Source organism: Salvelinus alpinus, chromosome 4, assembly GCF_045679555.1.
Source record: "Salvelinus alpinus chromosome 4, SLU_Salpinus.1, whole genome shotgun sequence".
Taxonomy (NCBI): domain Eukaryota; kingdom Metazoa; phylum Chordata; class Actinopteri; order Salmoniformes; family Salmonidae; genus Salvelinus; species Salvelinus alpinus.
Genome location: NC_092089.1, coordinates 102,439,329 through 102,463,680, shown reverse-complemented (window position 1 = coordinate 102,463,680; position 24,352 = coordinate 102,439,329). Strand labels below are relative to the sequence as shown.

At 47.9% G+C, this 24,352-nt stretch overlaps 1 long non-coding RNA gene across 1 annotated transcript; it reads right to left on the bottom strand.

Moving 5' to 3' along the window:
• Positions 1–19,268: 19,268 nt before the first annotated feature.
• LOC139574864 (uncharacterized) lies at positions 19,269–22,272 on the bottom strand. Its single transcript, XR_011674838.1, has 2 exons — positions 20,846–22,272; positions 19,269–20,369 (listed from the first exon to the last, which is right to left on the bottom strand). It is a non-coding gene; the product is annotated as an uncharacterized lncRNA (long non-coding RNA).
• Positions 22,273–24,352: the final 2,080 nt, after the last annotated feature.

Sequence of the window (24,352 nt, the reverse complement as noted above, 5' to 3'; positions counted from 1 at the left end):
CATTATAATCATTCCTGCTTCATGTTGATCATTATAATCATTCCTGCTTCATGTTAATCATTATAATCATTCCTGCTTCATGTTGATCATTATAATCATTCCTGCTTCATGTTGATCATTGTAATCATTCCTGCTTCATGTTAATCATTATAATCATTCCTGCTTCATGTTGATCATTGTAATCATTCCTGCTTCATGTTGATCATTATAATCATGCCTGCTTCATGTTGATCATTATAATCATGCCTGCTTCATGTTGATCATTATAATCATTCCTGCTTCATGTTGATCATTATAATCATTCCTGCTTCATGTTGATCATTATAATCATTCCTGCTTCATGTTGATCATTATAATCATTCCTGCTTCATGTTGATCATTATAATCATTCCTGCTTCATGTTAATCATAATAATCATTCCTGCTTCATGTTGATCATTATAATCATTCCTGCTTCATGTTGATCATTATAATCATTCCTGCTTCATGTGGAGTCAGTGTCTGTCAGCTCTACAGGGTGAATAACCCTAATCCTAATCCAGCTGTTTGTCAGCTCTACAGGGTGACTAACCCTAATCCTAATCCAGCTGTCTGTCAGGTCTACAGGGTGACTAACCCTAATCCTAATCCAGCTGTCTGTAAACTCTACAGGGTGACTAACCCTAATCCTAATCCAGCTGTTTGTCAGCTCTACAGGGTGACTAACCCTAATCCTAATCCAGCTGTTTGTCAGCTCTACAGGGTGACTAACCCTAATCCTAATCCAGCTGTTTGTCAGCTCTACAGGGTGACTAACCCTAATCCTAATCTAGCTGTTTGTCAGCTCTACAGGGTGACTAACCCTAATCCTAACCCAGCTGTTTGTCAGCTCTACAGGGTGACAAACCCTAATCCTAACCCAACTGTCTGTCACGTCTACAGGGTGACTAATCATAATCCAGCTGTCTGTCACGTCTACAGGGTGACTAAACCTAATCCTAACCCAACTGTCTGTCACGTCTACATGGTGACTAAACCTAATCCTAATCCAGCTGTCTGTCAGCTCTACAGGGTGACTAATCCTAATCCTAACCCAGCTGTCTGTAAACTCTACAGGGTGACTAACCCTAATCCTAACCCAGCTGTTTGTCAGCTCTACAGGGTGACTAACCCTAATCCTAATCCAGCTGTCTGTCAGGTCTACAGGGTGACTAACCCTAATCCTAATCCAGCTGTCTGTCAGGTCTACAGGGTGACTAACTCTAATCCTAATCCAGCTGTTTGTCAGCTCTACAGGGTGACTAACCCTAATCCTAACCCAGCCATTTGTCAGCTCTACAGGGTGACTAACCCTAATCCTAATCCAGCTGTCTGTAAACTCTACAGGGTGACTAACCCTAATCCTAACCCAGCTGTCTGTAAACTCTACAGGGTGACTAACCCTAATCCTAATCGAGCTGTTTGTCAGCTCTACAGGGTGACTAATCCTAATCCTAATCCAGCTGTCTGTAACCTCTACAGGGTGACTAACCCTAATCCTAATCCAGCTGTCTGTAAACTCTACAGGGTGACTAACCCTAATCCTAACCCAGCTGTTTGTCAGCTCTATAGGGTGACTAACCCTAATCCTAACCCAGCTGTCTGTAAACTCTACAGGGTGACTAACCCTAATCCTAACCCAGCTGTCTGTCAGCTCTACAGGGTGACTAACCCTAATCCTAACCCAGCTGTCTGTAAACTCTACAGGGTGACTAACCCTAATCCTAACCCAGCTGTCTGTAAACTCTACAGGGTGACTAACCCTAATCCTAACCCAGCTGTCTGTAAACTCTACAGGGTGACTAACCCTAATCCTAACCCAGCTGTCTGTAAACTCTACAGGGTGACTAACCCTAATCCTAACCCAGCTGTCTGTAAACTCTACAGGGTGACTAACCCTAATCCTAACCCAGCTGTCTGTAAACTCTACAGGGTGACTAACCCTAATCCTAACCCAGCTGTCTGTCAGCTCTACAGGGTGACTAACCCTAATCCTAACCCAGCTGTCTGTAAACTCTACAGGGTGACTAACCCTAACCCAGCTGGGTGACCAACATACAATACCGTTCAAAATGTTGGGGTCACTTAGAAATGTTCTTATTTTTTAAAGGAAAAACAAATGTTTTGTTCATTAAAATAACACCAAATCGATCAGAAATACAGTGTGTCACGTCTGCTCCCGCTCTTTCCCTCCCCCTGGCGCTTGAGGGCGCCAGAATGCCTTGCATCACTCACTCCTGCCATCCATCACGTACACCTGCCTTTCCTCGTCACGCGCATCAGCGTTATTGGACTCACCTGGACTCTCTTATCACCTGTTCATTTTCTCCCCTATATGTGTCAGTTCCCCAGCTCTGTTCCCTGCTTCTGCATTGATTGTTTTTCTGTTTGCTAAGCTGTTTATGTCTCGTTCCATGTCCGTGATTTATTAAATGTTACTCCCCGTACCTGCTTCGTCTCTCCAGCGTCATCCTTGTGATAGATCGTGACAGAATGCAGAAGCCATCACACGAAGCATCGGGGAGTACTGGCGTTCTGGTTGGTATAGTGGCATCGGCTCTGGGTCACCACCGATGGAACCGGGGGTGCCTAGCCTGCTCGTCGGGCTTCCACGCCCTAGCAGGCTCGAGAGGTTTCCTTGCCCCGGTTGGCTCGGATGGCGCCCATCCCACGTCGGGCCTCAGCTGGATCGTCAGTTCTTGTCTGCCCAGCCTGTCCAGGAGTTTTTTTTGTTTGTTTGTTGTTTGTTTTGTCGGTGACGTCGGGGGTGGATTCTGCCGCCGATGGAACCGGGGGTGCCTAAGCCAGCCCGTCGAGCTTTCATGCCCTGGCTGGCTCGAGAGGTTTCATTGCCTCGGTTGGCTCGGTGGCTTCCCATCCCACGTCACAATCCACCGGATCATCGGGTTTCCTCAGCGGGATCGACAGGCGTCTGGACTCAGCCGGATCGTCAGGCTCCCATGCCTCAGCCGGCTCGCCAGGCTCTCACGCTCCAGCCGGTTCGTCGGGCTTCCACGCCTCAACCGGCTTGCCCAGCGCCCATGTCTCGGCCGGTTTGCCCAGGTGGGACGCCGGGTGGCGCCCCTAGTGGGGGGGTACTGTCACGTCTGCTCCCGCTCTTTCCCTCCCCCTGGCGCTTGAGGGCGCCAGAATGCCTTGCATCACTCACTCCTGCCATCCATCACGTACACCTGCCTTTCCTTGTCACGCGCATCAGCGTTATTGGACTCACCTGGACTCTATTATCACCTGTTCATTTCCTCCCCTATATGTGTCAGTTCCCCAGCTCTGTTCCCTGCTTCTGCATTGATTGTTTTTCTGTTTGCTAAGCTGTTTATGTCTCGTTCCATGTCCGTGATTTATTAAATGTTACTCCCCGTACCTGCTTCGTCTCTCCAGCGTCATCCTTGTGATAGATCGTGACAGAATGCAGAAGCCATCACACGAAGCATCGGGGAGTACTGGCGTTCTGGTTGGTATAGTGGCATCGGCTCTGGGTCACCACCGATGGAACCGGGGGTGCCTAGCCTGCTCGTCGGGCTTCCACGCCCTAGCAGGCTCGAGAGGTTTCCTTGCCCCGGTTGGCTCGGATGGCGCCCATCCCACATCGGGCCTCAGCTGGATCGTCAGTTCTTGTCTGCCCAGCCTGTCCAGGAGTTTTTTTTGTTTGTTTGTTGTTTGTTTTGTCGGTGACGTCGGGGGTGGATTCTGCCGCCGATGGAACCGGGGGTGCCTAAGCCAGCCCGTCGAGCTTTCATGCCCTGGCTGGCTCGAGAGGTTTCATTGCCTCGGTTGGCTCGGTGGCTTCCCATCCCACGTCACAATCCACCGGATCATCGGGTTTCCTCAGCGGGATCGACAGGCGTCTGGACTCAGCCGGATCGTCAGGCTCCCATGCCTCAGCCGGCTCGCCAGGCTCTCACGCTCCAGCCGGTTCGTCGGGCTTCCACGCCTCAACCGGCTTGCCCAGCGCCCATGTCTCGGCCGGTTTGCCCAGGTGGGACGCCGGGTGGCGCCCCTAGTGGGGGGGTACTGTCACGTCTGCTCCCGCTCTTTCCCTCCCCCTGGCGCTTGAGGGCGCCAGAATGCCTTGCATCACTCACTCCTGCCATCCATCACGTACACCTGCCTTTCCTTGTCACGCGCATCAGCGTTATTGGACTCACCTGGACTCTCTTATCACCTGTTCATTTCCTCCCCTATATGTGTCAGTTCCCCAGCTCTGTTCCCTGCTTCTGCATTGATTGTTTTTCTGTTTGCTAAGCTGTTTATGTCTCGTTCCATGTCCGTGATTTATTAAATGTTACTCCCCGTACCTGCTTCGTCTCTCCAGCGTCATCCTTGTGATAGATCGTGACACAGTGTAGACATTGTTAATGTTGTAAATGACTATTGTAAATGGAAACGGCTGATTTTTAATGGAATATCTCATAGACGTACAGAGGCAGATGTAAAAATCATTTGAATTTGGCGCTCTGCATTTTTACTGGCTTTTGGCCAAGTGGGACGTTAGCGTCCCACATATCCCAGAGAAATTAACTTGGGTCACACATTTCGGGTAGTCTTCCGCAAGTTTCCCACAATAAGTTGGGTGAATTTTGTCCCATTCCTCCTGACAGAGCTGGTGTAACTGAGTCAGGTTTGTAGGCCTCCTTGCTCGCACACGCTTTTTCAGTTCTGCCCACAAATGTTCTATAGGATTGAGGTCAGGGCTTTGTGATGGCCACTCCAATACCTTGACTTTGCTGTCCTTAAGCCATTTTGCCACAACTTTGGAAGTATTGAAGAGGTTGCTTCAATATATCCACATAATTCTCCTGCCTCATGATGCCATCTATTTTGTGAAGTGCACCAGGCCCTCCTGCAGCAAAGCACCCTCACAACATGATGCTGCCACCCCCGTGCTTCACGGTTGGGATGGTGTTCTTCGGCTTCCAAGCCACCCCCTTTTTCCTCCAAACATAACGATGGTCATTATGGCCAAACAGTTCTATTTTTGTTTCATCAGACCAGAGTACATTTCTCCAAAAAGTAGGATCTTTGTCCCCATGTGCAGTTGCAAACCGCAGTCTGGCTTTTTTTAATGGCGGTTTTGGAGCATTGGCTTCTTCCTTGCTGAGCGGCCTTTCAGGTTATGTCGATATAGGACTCGTTTTACTGTGGATATAGATACTTTTGTACCTGTTTCCTCCAGCATCTTAACAAGGTCTTGCTGTTGTTCTGGGATTGATTTGCACTTTTCGCACCAAAGTACGTTCATCTCTAGGAGACAGAACGCGTCTCCTTCCTGAGCGGTATGACGGCAGCGTGAACCCATGGTGCGTATACTTGTGTACTATTGTTTGTACAAATGAACGTGGTACCTTCAGGCGTTTGGAAATTGCTCCCATGGATGAACCAGACTTGTGGAGGTCTACAATTTATTTTCTGAGGTCTTGGCTGATTTCTTTAGATTTTCCCATGATGTCAAGCAAAGAGGCACTGAGTTTGAAGGTAGGCCTTGAAAGACATTGTAACGGTTGTCGTCTGAAGAAGGAGAGGACCAAAGTGCAGCGTGGTTAGTGTTCATCTTAATTTAATAATAATCAAAAACTGAACACTTCAAATTACAAAACAACAAAAGTGACAACCGAAACAGTTCTATCTGGTGCAGACACCCAAAGACTGAAAACAACAACCCACAAACCCCAACAGAAGACAGGCTACCTAAATATGGTTCCCAATCAGAGACAATGACTAACACATGCCTCTAATTGAGAACCATATCAGGCCAAACAAGAAACCCAACCTAGAAACACAAAACATAGAATACCCACCCAACTCACGTCCTGACCAACTAAAACAAAGAAATAACACAAGAACGTGACATACATCCACGGGTACACCTCCAATTTACTCAAATGATGTCAATTAGCCTATCAGAAGCTTCTAAAGCCATTACATCATTTTCTGGAATTTTCCAAGCTGTTTAAAGGCACAGTCAACTTAGTGTATGTAAACTTATGACCCACTGGAATTGTGATACAGTGAATTATAAGTGAAATAATCTGTCTGTAAACTATTGTTGGAGAAATGACTTGTGTCATACACAAAGTAGATGTCCTAACCGACTTGCCAAAACGATAGTTTGTTAATAACAAGAAATTTGTGGAGTGTTTGAAAAACAAGTTTTAATGACTCCAGCCTAAGTGTATGTAATTTTCCAACTTCAACTGTACATATAGGTCAGGTAAAACATTAACCATTTCAATGAGCGTTGCTAGATATAGATATAGGTCAGGTAGAACATTAACCATTTCAATGAGCGTTGCTAGATATAGATATAGGTCAGGTAGAACATTAACCATTTCAATGAGCGTTGCTAGATATAGATATAGGTAAGGTAGAACATGAACCATTTCAATTAGCGTTGCTAGATATAGATATAGGTCAGGTAGAACATTAACCATTTCAGTGAGCGTTGCTAGATATAGATATAGGTCAGGTAGAACATTAACCATAAGGGTACAGTGCACTAAAGCCATGGCAGTACTTCAGCCAGACGGTGAGGATGGTGATAATGCACACAGCAGCCAGTCATGAAAACCCTCACCTCTCCAGGGTTTCCCTGCTCTGTCTGAGCGTTAGAGACAGAGAGACACAGACAGCCGAGAGGTAAACATATCAGAGCGCTGACGGGCAGATGGTCATCTTGTCTTGCTAAGATCATTTAGCTCCACCCTTGGCAGAGCTCAGAACCTAAACAGAACTACAACAGAACTTAGAGTCCTGATGTACAAAACAGGCTGGATATGTCAGCAGGGTGGAGTCCAGCAGAGTGGACTGGATAAAGTACAGTCAGCAGGGTGGAGTCCAGCAGAGTGGACTGGATAAAGTACAGTCAGCAGGGTGGAGTCCAGCAGAGTGGACTGGATAAAGTACAGTCAGCAGGGTGGAGTCCAGCAGAGTGGACTGGATAAAGTACAGTCAGCAGGGTGGAGTGCAGCAGAGTGGACTGGATAAAGTACAGTCAGCAGGGTGGAGTCCAGCAGAGTGGACTGGATAAAGTACAGTCAGCAGGGTGGAGTCCAGCAGAGTGGACTGGATAAAGTACAGTCAGCAGGGTGGAGTCCAGCAGAGTGGACTGGCTAAAGGACATACTGAGGCAACACCCTTGTTGTTAAAACAATCTACCCTCTGTGCCCAATAACATGCTTAACTTAGAGCCCCTCTCTGTGGGATACATAAATAGATATTCCTGGGCCTGTACAGTCACCACAGAGTCACTCTGACCGTTATTACAATAGACCATCACTAGGGCCAGTGAATATGAGGAATACTGGGCTCCTATAAACACAGACAGACAGACAGACAGACAGACAGACAGACAGACAGACAGACAGACAGACAGACAGACAGACAGACAGACAGACAGACAGACAGACAGACAGACAGACAGACAGACAGACAGACAGACAGACAGACAGACAGACAGACAGACAGACAGACAGACAGACAGACAGACAGACAGACAGACAGACAGACAGACAGACAGACAGACAGACAGACAGACAGACAGACAGACAGACAGACAGACAGACAGACAGACAGACAGACAGACAGACAGACAGACAGACAGACAGACAGACAGACAGACAGACAGACAGACAGACAGACAGACAGACAGACAGACAGACAGACAGACAGACAGACAGACAGACAGACAACAGACAGACAGACAGACAGACAGACAGACAGACAGACAGACAGACAGACAGACAGACAGACAGACAGACAGACAGACAGACAGACAGACAGACAGACAGACAGACAGACAGACAGACAGACAGACAGACAGACAGACAGACAGACAGACAGACAGACAGACAGACAGACAGACAGACAGACAGACAGACAGACAGACAGACAGACAGACAGACAGACAGACAGACAGGTCATGAATATGAGGACTACTGGGCTCCTATAAACACAGACAGACAGACAGACAGACAGACAGACAGACAGACAGACAGACAGACAGATCATGAATATGAGGACTACTGGGCTCCTATAAACACAGACAGACAGACAGACAGACAGACAGACAGACAGACAGACAGACAGGTCATGAATATGAGGACTACTGGGCTCCTATAAACACAGTTTGTTGTGTGTCTGTTGTGTGTTTGATGTCCAGGCTAACTGTGTCTGTTGTCCAAGCCAACTGTTAATTGTGTGTCTGTTGTCCAGGCTAACTGTGTCCGTTGTGTGTATGTTGTCCAGGCTTACTGTGTCTGTTGTCCATGATAACTGTGTCAGTTGTTCAGGCGAACTGTGTCTGTTGTCCAGGCTAACTGTGTCTGTTGTCCAGGCTAACTGTGTCTGTAATCCAGGCTAACTGTGTCTGTTGTCCAGGCTAACTGTGTCTGCAATCCAGGCTATCTGTGTCTGTACTCAAGGCCCACTCCATGGACTTTGATGACACCTGGCACCCGTCGAGGGGCGGTCCTTCCTGCCCTGCTGGTGGTCAGCGACATGCTTCCCATTAACAGCAAGCTTAGTGGGCGGGTCTTCCTGCTGGCGTTCAACGTGGGGATAGAGGTCCAGGGACGACTGATGAGGTTCTCCGACTAGGCTCATAACGTCCCCAAGAGGAGAGGGCCCTGACCCCTAACACACAACGTCCCCAAGAGGTGAGGGCCCTGACCCCTAACACACAACGTCCCCAAGAGGTGAGGGCCCTGACCCCTAACACACAACGTCCCCAAGAGGTGAGGGCCCTGACCCCTAACACACAACGTCCCCAAGAGGTGAGGGCCCTGACCCCTAACACACAACGTCCCCAAGAGGTGAGGGCCCTGACCCCTAACACACAACGTCCCCAAGAGGTGAGGGCCCTGACCCCTAACACACAACGTCCCCAAGAGGAGAGGGCCCTGACCCCTAACACACAACGTCCCCAAGAGGTGAGGGCCCTGACCCCTAACACACAACGTCCCCAAGAGGTGAGGGCCCTGACCCCTAACACACAACGTCCCCAAGAGGAGAGGGCCCTGACCCCTAACACACAACGTCCCCAAGAGGTGAGGGCCCTGACCCCTAACACACAACGTCCCCAAGAGGTGAGGGCCCTGACCCCTAACCCTAACCCACAACGTCCCCAAGAGGTGAGGGCCCTGACCCCTAACCCTAACCCACAACGTCCCCAAGAGGTGAGGGCCCTGACCCCTAACCCTAACCGTCCACAAGAGGTGAGGGCCCTGACCCCTAACCCTAACCCACAACGTCCCCAAGAGGAGAGGGCCCTGACCCCTAACCCACAACGTCCCCAAGAGGTGAGGGCCCTGACCCCTAACCCTAACCCACAACGTCCCCAAGAGGTGAGGGCCCTGACCCCTAACCCACAACGTCCCCAAGAGGTGAGGGCCCTGACCCCTAACCCTAACCCACAACGTCCCCAAGAGGTGAGGGCCCTGACCCCTAACCCACAACGTCCCCAAGAGGTGAGGGCCCTGACCCCTAACCCTAACCCACAACGTCCCCAAGAGGTGAGGGCCCTGACCCCTAACCCACAACGTCCCCAAGAGGAGAGGGCCCTGACCCCTAACCCTAACCCACAACGTCCCCAAGAGGTGAGGGCCCTGACCCCTAACCCTAACCCACAACGTCCCCAAGAGGTGAGGGCCCTGACCCCTAACCCTAACCCACAACGTCCCCAAGAGGTGAGGGCCCTGACCCCTAACCCACAACGTCCCCAAGAGGTGAGGGCCCTGACCCCTAACCCTAACCCACAACGTCCCCAAGAGGTGAGGGCCCTGACCCCTAACCCTAACCCACAACGCCCCCAAGAGGTGGGGGCCCTGACCCCTAACCCACAACGCCCCCAAGAGGTGAGGGCCCTGACCCCTAACCCACAACGTCCCCAAGAGGTGAGGGCCCTGACCCCTAACCCCAACCCACAACGTCCCCAAGAGGTGAGGGCCCTCACCCCTAACCCTAACCCACAACGTCCCCAAGAGGTGAGGGCCCTGACCCCTAACCCACAACGTCCCCAAGAGGAGAGGGCCCTGACCCCTAACCCTAACCCACAACGTCCCCAAGAGGTGAGGGCCCTGACCCTTAACCCACAACGTCCCCAAGAGGTGAGGGCCCTGACCCCTAACCCTAACCCACAACGTCCCCAAGAGGTGAGGGCCCTGACCCCTAACCCACAACGTCCCCAAGAGGAGAAGGCCCTGACCCCTAACCCTAACCCACAACGTCCCCAAGAGGAGAGGGCCCTGACCCCTAACCCACAACGTCCCCAAGAGGTGAGGGCCCTGACCCTTAACCCTAACCCACAACGTCCCCAAGAGGTGAGGGCCATGACCCCTAACCCTAACCCACAACGTCCCCAAGAGGTGAGGGCCCTGACCCTTAACCCTAACCCACAACGTCCCCAAGAGGTGAGGGCCCTGACCCCTATCTCACAACGTCCCCAAGAGGAGAGGGCCCTGACCCCTAACCCTAACCCACAACGTCCCCAAGAGGTGAGGGCCCTGACCCCTAACCCACAACGTCCCCAAGAGGTGAGGGCCCTGACCCCTAACCCACAACGTCCCCAAGAGGTGAGGGCCCTGACCCCTAACCCTAACCCACAACGTCCCCAAGAGGTGAGGGCCCTGACCCCTAACCCACAACGTCCCCAAGAGGAGAGGGCCCTGACCCCTAACCCTAACCCACAACGTCCCCAAGAGGTGAGGGCCCTGACCCCTAACCCTAACCCACAACGTCCCCAAGAGGTGAGGGCCCTGACCCCTAACCCTAACCCACAACGTCCCCAAGAGGTGAGGGCCCTGACCCCTAACCCACAACGTCCCCAAGAGGTGAGGGCCCTGACCCCTAACCCTAACCCACAACGTCCCCAAGAGGTGAGGGCCCTGACCCCTAACCCTAACCCACAACGCCCCCAAGAGGTGGGGGCCCTGACCCCTAACCCACAACGCCCCCAAGAGGTGAGGGCCCTGACCCCTAACCCACAACGTCCCCAAGAGGTGAGGGCCCTGACCCCTAACCCTAACCCACAACGTCCCCAAGAGGTGAGGGCCCTGACCCCTAACCCACAACGTCCCCAAGAGGAGAGGGCCCTGACCCCTAACCCTAACCCACAACGTCCCCAAGAGGTGAGGGCCCTGACCCTTAACCCACAACGTCCCCAAGATGTGAGGGCCCTGACCCCTAACCCTAACCCACAACGTCCCCAAGAGGTGAGGGCCCTGACCCCTAACCCACAACGTCCCCAAGAGGAGAGGGCCCTGACCCCTAACCCTAACCCACAACGTCCCCAAGAGGAGAGGGCCCTTAACCCTAACCCACAACGTCCCCAAGAGGTGAGGGCCATGACCCCTAACCCTAACCCACAACGTCCCCAAGAGGTGAGGGCCCTGACCCTTAACCCTAACCCACAACGTCCCCAAGAGGTGAGGGCCCTGACCCCTATCTCACAACGTCCCCAAGAGGAGAGGGCCCTGACCCCTAACCCACAACGTCCCCAAGAGGTGAGGGCCCTGACCCCTAACCCTAACCCACAACGTCCCCAAGAGGAGAGGGCCCTGACCCCTAACCCACAACGTCCCCAAGAGGTGAGGGCCCTGACCCCTAACCCACAACGTCCCCAAGAGGTGAGGGCCCTGACCCCTAACCCACAACGTCCCCAAGAGGTGAGGGCCCTGACCCCTAACCCACAACGTCCCCAAGAGGTGAGGGCCCTGACCCCTAACCCTAACCCACAACGTCCCCAAGAGGAGAGGGCCCTGACCCCTAACCCTAACCCACAACGTCCCCAAGAGGTGAGGGCCCTGACCCCTAACCCTAACCCACAACGTCCCCAAGAGGTGAAGGCCCTGACCCCTAACCCTAACCCACAACGTCCCCAAGAGGTGAGGGCCCTGACCCCTAACCCACAACGTCCCCAAGAGGTGAAGGCCCTGACCCCTAACCCACAACGTCCCCAAGAGGTGAGGGCCCTGACCCCTAACCCTAACCCACAACGTCCCCAAGAGGTGAGGGCCCTGACCCCTAACCCTAACCCACAACGTCCCCAAGAGGTGAGGGCCCTGACCCCTAACCCTAACCCACAACGTCCCCAAGAGGTGAGGGCCCTGACCCCTAACCCTAACCCACAACGTCCCCAAGAGGTGAGGGCCCTGACCCCTAACCCACAACGTCCCCAAGAGGTGAGGGCCCTGACCCCTAACCCTAACCCACAACGTCCCCAAGAGGTGAGGGCCCTGACCCCTAACCCTAACCCACAACGCCCCCAAGAGGTGGGGGCCCTGACCCCTAACCCTAACCCACAACGTCCCCAAGAGGTGAGGGCCCTGACCCCTAACCCACAACGTCCCCAAGAGGAGAGGGCCCTGACCCCTAACCCACAACGTCCCCAAGAGGTGAGGGCCCTGACCCCTAACCCACAACGTCCCCAAGAGGAGAGGGCCCTGACCCCTAACCCTAACCCACAACGTCCCCAAGAGGTGAGGGCCCTGACCCCTAACCCTAACCCACAACGTCCCCAAGAGGTGAGGGCCCTGACCCCTAACCCTAACCCACAACGTCCCCAAGAGGAGAGGGCCCTGACCCCTAACCCTAACCCACAACGTCCCCAAGAGGAGAGGGCCCTGACCCCTAACCCTAACCCACAACGTCCCCAAGAGGAGAGGGCCCTGACCCCTAACCCTAACCCACAACGTCCCCAAGAGGAGAGGGCCCTGACCCCTAACCCACAACGTCCCCAAGAGGAGAGGGCCCTGACCCCTAACCCTAACCCACAACGTCCCCAAGAGGAGAGGGCCCTGACCCCTAACCCTAACCCACAACGTCCCCAAGAGGTGAGGTCCCTGACCCCTAACCCACAACGTCCCCAAGAGGTGAGGGCCCTGACCCCTAACCCTAACCCACATTGTCCCCAAGAGGTGAGGGCCCTGACCCCTAACCCACAACGTCCCCAAGAGGTGAAGGCCCTGACCCCTAACCCTAACCCACAACGTCCCCAAGAGGTGAGGGCCCTGACCCCTAACCCTAACCCACAACGTCCCCAAGAGGTGAGGGCCCTGACCCCTAACCCACAACGTCCCCAAGAGGTGAGGGCCCTGACCCCTAACCCTAACCCACAACGTCCCCAAGAGGTGAGGGCCCTGACCCCTAACCCTAACCCACAACGTCCCCAAGAGGTGAGGGCCCTGACCCCTAACCCTAACCTACAACGTCCCCAAGAGGAGAGGGCCCTGACCCCTAACCCTAACCCACAACGTCCCCAAGAGGAGAGGGCCCTGACCCCTAACCCTAACCCACAACGTCCCCAAGAGGTGAGGGCCCTGACCCCTAACCCACAACGTCCCCAAGAGGAGAGGGCCCTGACCCCTAACCCACAACGTCCCCAAGAGGTGAGGGCCCTGACCCCTAACCCTAACCCACAACGTCCCCAAGAGGTGAGGGCCCTGACCCCTAACCCACAACGTCCCCAAGAGGTGAGGGCCCTGACCCCTATCCTAAACCTAAGCCTAACCCATAACATCCCGAAGAGGTGAGAGCTAGTGAAAATAAGTCAAGTTCCTGGTTAACCTTGGAGTGTGCACTTCTGACCAGCTGGTGTTTCTGTGTTTTACAACATCATGTTAATACTTGATATTGTGAGTTGAGTTACAATGAAGAATCTACTTCTAATGTGGAGGAGGGAGAGTCTATAGGTGATTCACTTCACCTGTACATTATCTTATCTCAACAATCAAAGCTAAATGATTAAGCACAGTATCTTTTACTGTATCCATTTACATGACTCCAACAGGGTCCCTGTGTGTCCTTGACAACGTATCTCTACAGTCCTGAGTGGATGGTGACAATGACAACAATTCATTTTAAGGATGGATTTGTATGTACATATGAATTTATTATGAATGAAGTTTTTTTTTTAATACTGCTACTTGTTTATTTTCTTATTTTCTATTTTGAGATAGTTAAACTGTGTTCTAATCTAACAAACATGTATATTAATCTTGTTCTATACTTTACTCTTCATTAAATTAAAAGATTGAAAACTAATTATAGCCTTAATCTGTTTAGTCCTGCTTATTCAGCTCACCGGATCAGAAGCTCTGTTTTCACAACAAAAATAATTTCAGAATGTTGCCGGACAATAACAACACATTGGTTGAAATAAAAAGTACGACCACCTTAACGGCCACCCTAGACCTACGACCAAACCGACCACCATCTTCACTTCCTATCAAATGCACTGTTTTAATGCTACTGTGATAACATGAACCCTTAACTCAGTGTCATGTATAAACCCTTAACTCAGTGTCATGTATGTACCCTTAACTCAGTGTCATGTATGAACCCTTAACTCAGTGTCATGTATGAACCCTTAACTCAGTGTCATGTATAAACCCTTAACTCAGTGTCATGTATGAACCCTTAACTCAGTGTCATGTATGTACCCTTAACTCAGTGTCATGTATAAACCCTTAACTCAGTGTCATGTATGAACCCTTAACTCAGTGTCATGTATGAACCCTTAACTCAGTGTCATGTATGAACCCTTAACTCAGTGTCATGTATGAACCCTTAACTCAGTGTCATGTATGTACCCTTAACTCAGTGTCATGTATGAACCCTTAACTCAGTGTCATGTATAAACCCTTAACTCAGTGTCATGTATAAACCCTTAACTCAGTGTCATGTATGAACCCTTAACTCAGTGTCATGTATAAACCCTTAACTCAGTGTCATGTATGAACCCTTAACTCAGTGTCATGTATAAACCCTTAACTCAGTGTCATGTATAAACCCTTAACTCAGTGTCATGTATGAACCCTTAACTCAGTGTCATGTATAAACCCTTAACTCAGTGTCATGTATAAACCCTTAACTCAGTGTCATGTATAAACCCTTAACTCAGTGTCATGTATGAACCCTTAACTCAGTGTCATGTATGAACCCTTAACTCAGTGTCATGTATGAACCCTTAACTCAGTGTCATGTATGAACCCTTAACTCAGTGTCATGTATGAACCCTTAACTCAGTGTCATGTATGAACCCTTAACTCAGTGTCATGTATGAACCCTTAACTCAGTGTCATGTATGAACCCTTAACTCAGTGTCATGTATGAACCCTTAACTCAGTGTCATGTATGAACCCTTAACTCAGTGTCATGTATAAACCCTTAACTCAGTGTCATGTATGTACCCTTAACTCAGTGTCATGTATAAACCCTTAACTCAGTGTCATGTATGAACCCTTAACTCAGTGTCATGTATGAACCCTTAACTCAGTGTCATGTATGAACCCTTAACTCAGTGTCATGTATGAACCCTTAACTCAGTGTCATGTATAAACCCTTAACTCAGTGTCATGTATGAACCCTTAACTCAGTGTCATGTATAAACCCTTAACTCAGTGTCATGTATGAACCCTTAACTCAGTGTCATGTATGAACCCTTAACTCAGTGTCATGTATGAACCCTTAACTCAGTGTCATGTATGAACCCTTAACTCAGTGTCATGTATAAACCCTTAACTCAGTGTCATGTATGAACCCTGAACTCAGTGTCATGTATAAACCCTTAACTCAGTGTCATGTATAAACCCTTAACTCAGTGTCATGTATGTACCCTTAACTCAGTGTCATGTATGAACCCTTAACTCAGTGTCATGTATGAACCCTTAACTCAGTGTCATGTATAAACCCTTAACTCAGTGTCATGTATGAACCCTTAACTCAGTGTCATGTATGTACCCTTAACTCAGTGTCATGTATAAACCCTTAACTCAGTGTCATGTATGAACCCTTAACTCAGTGTCATGTATGAACCCTTAACTCAGTGTCATGTATGAACCCTTAACTCAGTGTCATGTATGAACCCTTAACTCAGTGTCATGTATGAACCCTTAACTCAGTGTCATGTATGAACCCTTAACTCAGTGTCATGTATGTACCCTTAACTCAGTGTCATGTATGAACCCTTAACTCAGTGTCATGTATGAACCCTTAACTCAGTGTCATGTATAAACCCTTAACTCAGTGTCATGTATGAACCCTTAACTCAGTGTCATGTATAAACCCTTAACTCAGTGTCATGTATGAACCCTTAACTCAGTGTCATGTATGAACCCTTAACTCAGTGTCATGTATAAACCCTTAACTCAGTGTCATGTATGAACCCTTAACTCAGTGTCATGTATAAACCCTTAACTCAGTGTCATGTATGAACCCTTAACTCAGTGTCATGTATAAACCCTTAACTCAGTGTCATGTATGAACCCTTAACTCAGTGTCATGTATGAACCCTTAACTCAGTGTCATGTATGAACCCTTAACTCAGTGTCATGTATGAACCCTTAACTCAGTGTCATGTATGAACCCTTAACTCAGTGTCATGTATGAACCCTTAACTCAGTGTCATGTATGAACCCTTAACTCAGTGTCATGTATGAACCCTTAACTCAGTGTCATGTATGAACCCTTAACTCAGTGTCATGTATGAACCCTTAACTCAGTGTCATGTATAAACCCTTAACTCAGTGTCATGTATGAACCCTTAACTCAGTGTCATGTATGAACCCTTAACTCAGTGTCATGTATGAACCCTTAACTCAGTGTCATGTATGAACCCTTAACTCAGTGTCATGTATAAACCCTTAACTCAGTGTCATGTATGAACCCTTAACTCAGTGTCATGTATAAACCCTTAACTCAGTGTCATGTATGAACCCTTAACTCAGTGTCATGTATGAACCCTTAACTCAGTGTCATGTATGAACCCTTAACTCAGTGTCATGTATAAACCCTTAACTCAGTGTCATGTATGAACCCTTAACTCAGTGTCATGTATAAACCCTTAACTCAGTGTCATGTATAAACCCTTAACTCAGTGTCATGTATGAACCCTTAACTCAGTGTCATGTATAAACCCTTAACTCAGTGTCATGTATGAACCCTTAACTCAGTGTCATGTATAAACCCTTAACTCAGTGTCATGTATGAACCCTTAACTCAGTGTCATGTATGAACCCTTAACTCAGTGTCATGTATGAACCCTTAACTCAGTGTCATGTATAAACCCTTAACTCAGTGTCATGTATGAACCCTTAACTCAGTGTCATGTATGAACCCTTAACTCAGTGTCATGTATGAACCCTTAACTCAGTGTCATGTATGAACCCTTAACTCAGTGTCATGTATGAACCCTTAACTCAGTGTCATGTATAAACCCTTAACTCAGTGTCATGTATGAACCCTTAACTCAGTGTCATGTATAAACCCTTAACTCAGTGTCATGTATGAACCCTTAACTCAGTGTCATGTATGAACCCTTAACTCAGTGTCATGTATAAACCCTTAACTCAGTGTCATGTATGAACCCTTAACTCAGTGTCATGTATGAACCCTTAACTCAGTGTCATGTATGAACCCTTAACTCAGTGTCATGTATGAACCCTTAACTCAGTGTCATGTATGAACCCTTAACTCAGTGTCATGTATGAACCCTTAACTCAGTGTCATGTATAAACCCTTAACTCAGTGTCATGTATGAACCCTTAACTCAGTGTCATGTATGAACCCTTAACTCAGTGTCATGTATAAACCCTTAACTCAGTGTCATGTATGAACCCTTAACTCAGTGTCATGTATGAACCCTTAACTCAGTGTCATGTATGAACCCTTAACTCAGTGTCATGTATGAACCCTTAACTCAGTGTCATGTATAAACCCTTAACTCAGTGTCATGTATGAACCCTTAACTCAGTGTCATGTATAAACCCTTAACTCAGTGTCATGTATGAACCCTTAACTCAGTGTCATGTATGAACCCTTAACTCAGTGTCATGTATAAACCCTTAACTCAGTGTCATGTATGAACCCTTAACTCAGTGTCATGTATAAACCCTTAACTCAGTGTCATGTATGAACCCTTAACTCAGTGTCATGTATGAACCCTTAACTCAGTGTCATGTATGAACCCTTAACTCAGTGTCATGTATGAACCCTTAACTCAGTGTCATGTATAAACCCTTAACTCAGTGTCATGTATGAACCCTTAACTCAGTGTCATGTATGAACCCTTAACTCAGTGTCATGTATGTACTGTAGCGCTACTAGGTGGAAGAATGACAAGGAAGAATGAGAAGGAAGAATGACAAGGAAGTAACTACAGCCCAGTACAAGACCATAGAGACAAACATATGGCATCATTTCCATCCCACAATTCAAATAAGCAAATGGTTTGAGATGTTAGTTTTTATATATGCATATTTGTATTATCTATAAAGATGATAAAAAGGTTACAAACTGCTGGGGAAGAGCTAGATATAACCCTTTTTACTAAGAGTATCGCTATCTAGAACCTAAAAGGGTTCTTTGGCTGTCCCCATAGGAGAACCCTTTGTAGAACCCTTTTGGGTTCCATGTAGAACCCTGTCCACAAAAAAGGGTTCTAATTGGAACCAAAAAAGGTTATCCTATGGGTACAGCCGAAGAACCCTTTTTTCTAAGAGTGTAGCAACATGTACACTACCAGTCAAAAGTTTTAGAACACCTACTCATTCAAGGGTTTTTCTTTATTTTTACTATTTTCTACATTGTAGAATAATAGAAGACATCAAAACTATGAAATAACACATATGGATTCATGTTGTAATCAAAAAAAAGTGTTAAACAACTCAAAATATATTTTATATTTGAGATTCTTCAAATAGCTACCCTTCGCCTTGATGACAGCTTTGCACACTCTTGGCATTCTCTCAACCAGCTTCACCTGGAATGCTTTTCCAACTGTCTTGAAGGAGTTCCCACATATGCTGAGCAACAGATCCACAGATGACGCAATCTCAATCGCACTCAACACTTCCCTTTCCAACCTGGACAAAAGGACACCTATGTGAATATGCTGTTCATTGACTACAGCTCAGCGTTCAACACCATAGTGCCCACAAAGCTCATCACTAAGCTAAAGACCCTGGGACTAAACACCTCCCTCTGCAACTGGATCCTGGACTTCCTTATGGGTCGCCCCCAGCTGGTAAGGGTAGGCAACAACACGCTTGCCATGCTGATCCTCAACACTGGGGCCACTCAGGGGTGCGTGCTTAGTCCCCTCCTGTACTCCCTGTTCACCCACGACTGCGTGGCCAAACACAATGCCATCATTAAGTTTGCTGACGACACAACAGTGGTAGACCTGATTACCGCTAAATAGGAGACTATTACGGCTCAGGAAGACACAGATGCAGACAGTTCGAAGTAACAAAAAGTTTATTACAAAAACGGGGCAGTAAAAGGACAGGTCAAGGGCAGGCAGAGGTCAGTAATCCAGAGCAGAGTCCGAAAGGTACAGAAAGGCAGGCCGGGTCAGGGTCAGGGCAGGCAGAGGTCAGGGTCAGGGCAGGCAGGCTCAGGGTCAGGGCAGGCAGGCTCAGGGTCAAATCAAATCAATGTTTATTTGTCACGTGCGCTGAATACAACAGGTGTAGACCTTACAGTGAAATGCTTACTGACAGGCTCTAACCAATAGTGCAAAAAAAAGGTATTAGGTGAACAATAGGTAAGTAAAGAAATAAAACAACAGTAAAAAGACAGGCTATATACAGTAGCGAGGCTATAAAAGTAGCGAGGCTACATACAGACACCGGTTAGTCAGGCTGGTGGAGGTAGTATGTACATGTAGATATGGTTAAAGTGACTATGCATATATGATGAACAGAGAGTAGCAGTAGCGTAAAAGAGGGGTTGGCAGGTGGGTGGTGGGACACAATGCAGATAGCCCGTTTAGCCAAATCAAATATATTTATAAATCCCTTCTTACATCAGCTGATATCTCAAAGTGCTGTACAGAAACCAAGCCTAAAACCCCAAACAGCAAGCAATGCAGGTGTAGAAGCACGGTGGCTAGGAAAAACTCCCTAGAAAGGCCAGAACCTAGGAAGAAACCTGGAGAGGAACCAGGCTCTGAGGGGTGGCCAGTCCTCTTCTGGCTGTGCCGGGTGGAGATTATAACAGAACATGGCCAAGATGTTCAAATGTTCATAGATGACCAACAGGGTCAAATAATAATAATCACAGTGGTTATAGAGGGTGCAACAGGTCAGCACCTCAGGAGTAAATGTCAGTTGGCTTTTCATAGCCGATCACATTCAGAGTATCTCTACCGTTCCTGCGGTCTCTAGAGAGTTGAAAACAGCAGGTCTGGGACAGGTAACACGTCCGGTGAACAGGTCAGGGTTCCATAGCCGCAGGCAGAACAGTTGAAACTGGAGCAGCAGCATGGCAAGGTGGACTGTGGACAGCAAGGAGTCATCAGGTCAGGTGGTCCTGAGGCATGGTCCTAGGGCTCAGGTCCTCCGAGAGAGAGAAAGAGAGAATTAGAGAGAGCATACTTAAATTCACACAGGACACCGGATAAGACAGGAGAAGTACTCCAGATATAACAGACTGACCCTAGCCCCCCGACACAAACTACTGCAGCATAAATACTGGAGGCTGAGACAGGAAGGGTCGGGAGACACTGTGGCCCCATCTGACGATACCCCGGGGCAGGGCCAAACAGGCAGGATATAACCCCACCCACTTTGCCAAAGCATAGCCCCCACACCACTAGAGGGATATCTTCAACCACCAACTTACCATCCTGAGACAAGGCCGAGTATAGCCAATGTGCGGGAGCACTGGTTGGTCGGCCCAATTGAGGTAGTATGTACATGAATGTATAGTTAAAGTGACTATGCATATATGATAAACAGAGAGTAGCAGCAGCGTAAAAAGATGGTTTGGGGGGGGCCACACAATGCAAATAGTCCGGGTAGCCATTTGATTACCTGTTCAGGAGTCTTATGACTTGGGGGTAAAAACTGCTGAGAAGCATTTTTGTCCTAGACTTGGCACTCCGGTACCGCTTGCCATGCGGTAGTAGAGAGAACAGTCTACGACTGAGGTGGCTGGGGTCATTGACAATTTTAAGGGCCTTCCTCTGACACCACCTGGTGTAGAGGTCCTGGATGGCAGGCAGCTTAGCCCTAGTGATGTACTGGGCCGTACGCACTACCCTCTGTCCCTCTGTAGTGCCTTTCGGTCAGAGGCCGAGGAATTGCCGTACCAGGTAGTGATGCAACCAGTCAGGATGCTCTCGATGTTGCAGCTGTAGAACCTTTTGAGGATCTCAGGACCCATGCCAAATCTTTTTAGTTTCCTGAGAGGAAATTGGCTTTGTTGTGCCCTCTTCACAACTGTCTTGGTGTGTTTGGACCATTCTAGTTTGTTGGTGATGTGGACACCAAGGAACTTGAAGCTCTCAACCTGCTCCACTACAGCCCCGTCGATGAGAATGGCAGGCAGAGGTCAGTAATCCAGGGCATTGTCACAAGGTAGAGAACGACAGAAGACAAAGGGCTGTGAGACATAGGTTTAATCCTAGACACATGAAAGGCGGGATGTATACGGAGGGTACGGGGCAACAGAAGACAAACAGCAGAGGGGCTAAGAATCGTGGAGATGGGGAAAGGGCCGATAAAACGGAGGGAAAGTGGGAGAGATCTTGAGTGGCCTGCCCAAGATGCTACCAGGGAGCCGCGGTCCTATATACCTCACTGTGAGACATGTTACCTACATATTTACTGAGAGATGTTACCTGTATACTTTACTGTGAGACTGCTACAGACCTATATCTATCCTACCCTGCCTTTCTAAGGTCTTCGAAAGCCAAGATAACAAACAGATCGCCGACCATTTCGAATCCCACAGTACCCTCTCCGCTATGCAATCTGGTTTCCGAGCTGGTCATGGGTGCACCTCAGCCACGCTCAAGGTCTTAAACAATATAATAACCGCCATCGATAAGAGACAATACTGTGCAGCCGTATTCATCGACCTGGCCAAGGCTTTTGACTCTGTCATTCACCACATTCTTATTGGCAGACTCAACAACCTTGGTTTCTCAAATGACTGCCTCGCCTGGTTCACCAACTACTTCTCAGACAGAGTTCAGTGTGTCAAATCGGATGGCCTGTTGTCCGGACCTCTGACAGTCTCTATGGGGGTGCCACAGGGTTCAATCCTCGCGCCGACTCTTTTCTCTGTATATATCAATGATGTTGCTCTTGCTGCTGGTGATTCTCTGATCCACCTCTACACAGACGACACCATTCTGTATACTTCTGGTCCTTCTTTGGACACTGTGTTAACAAACCTCCAGACGAGCTTCAATGCCATACAACTCTCCTTCCGTGGCATCCAACTGCTCTTAAATGCAAGTAAAACTAAATGCATGCTCTTCGACTGATCGCTGCCCACACCCGCCCGCCCATCCAGCATCACTACTCTGGACGGCTCTGACTTAGAATATGAGTACAACTACAAATACCTAGGTGTCTGTTTAGACTGTAAACTCTCCTTCCAGACTCACATTAAGCATCTCCAGTCCAAAATTAAATCTAGAATCTGCTTCCTATTTCGCAAACAAAGCCTCCTTCACTCATGCTGCCAAATATACCCTTGTAAAACTGACCATCCTACTGATCCTCGACTTCGGCGATGTCATTTACAAAATTGCCTCCAACACTCTACTCAGCAAATTGGATGTAGTCTATCACAGTGCCATCCGTTTTGTCACCAAAGCCCCATATACTACATGTTACCTACATACTTTACTGTGAGACGTGTTACCTACATACTTTACTGTGAGACGTGTTACCTACATACTTTACTGTGAGACATGTTACCTACATACTTTACTGTGTAATATGTTACCTACATACTTTACTGTGAGATGTGTTACCAACATACTTTACTGTGAGACGTGCTACCCACATACTTTACTGTGAGACGTGCTACCCACATACTTTACTGTGAGACATGTTACCTACATACTTTACTGTGTAATGTGTTACCTACATACTTTACTGTGAGACGTGTTACCTACATACGTTACTGTGAGACGTGTTACCTACATACTTTAAAGTGAGATGTGTTACCTACATACTTTACTGTGTAATGTGTTACCTACATACTTTACTGTGAGATGTGTTACCTACATACTTTACTGTGAGACGTGTTACCTACATACTTTACTGTGAGATGTGTTACCTACATACTTTACTGTGAGATGTGTTACCTACATACTTTACTGTGAGATGTGTTACCTACATACTTTACTGTGAGACATGTTACCTACATACTTTACTGTGAGACGTGTTACCTACATACTTTACTGTGAGACGTGTTACCTACATACTTTACTGTGAGACGTGTTACCTACATACTTTACTGTGTAATATGTTACCTACATACTTTACTGTGAGATGTGTTACCAACATACTTTACTGTGAGACGTGCTACCTACATACTTTACTGTGAGACATGTTACCTACATACTTTACTGTGAGATGTGTTACCAACATACTTTACTGTGAGATGTGTTACCTACATACTTTACTGTGAGACGTGTTACCTACATACTTTACTGTGAGACGTGTTACCTACATACTTTACTGTGAGACATGTTACCTACATACTTTACTGTGAGACATGTTACCTACACACTTTACTGTGAGACATGTTACCTACATACTTTACTGTGAGATGTGTTACCTACATACTTTACTGTGAGACGTGTTACCTACATACTTTACTATGTAATGTGTTACCTACATACTTTACTGTGAGACGTGTTACCTACATACTTTACTGTGAGACATGTTACCTACATACTTTACTATGTAATGTGTTACCTACATACTTTACTGTGAGACGTGCTACCTACATACTTTACTGTGAGACATGTTACCTACATACTTTACTGTGTAATGTGTTACCTACATACTATACTGTGAGACATGTTACCTACATACTTTACTGTGAGATGTGTTACCTACATACTTTACTGTGAGACATGTTACCTACATACTTTACTGTGAGACGTGTTACCTACATACTTTACTGTGAGACATGTTACCTATATACTTTACTGTGAGACATGTTACCTACATACTTTACTGTGAGATGTGTTACCTACATACTTTACTGTGTAATGTGTTACCTACATACTATACTGTGAGATGTGTTACCTACATACTTTACTGTGAGACATGTTACCTACATACTTTACTGTGAGACATGTTACCTACATACTTTACTATGTAATGTGTTACCTACATACTTTACTGTGAGACGTGTTACCTACATACTTTACTGTGAGACATGTTACCTACATACTTTACTGTGAGACATGTTACCTACATACTTTACTATGTAATGTGTTACCTACATACTTTACTGTGAGACGTGTTACCTACATACTTTACTGTGAGACGTGCTACCTACATACTTTA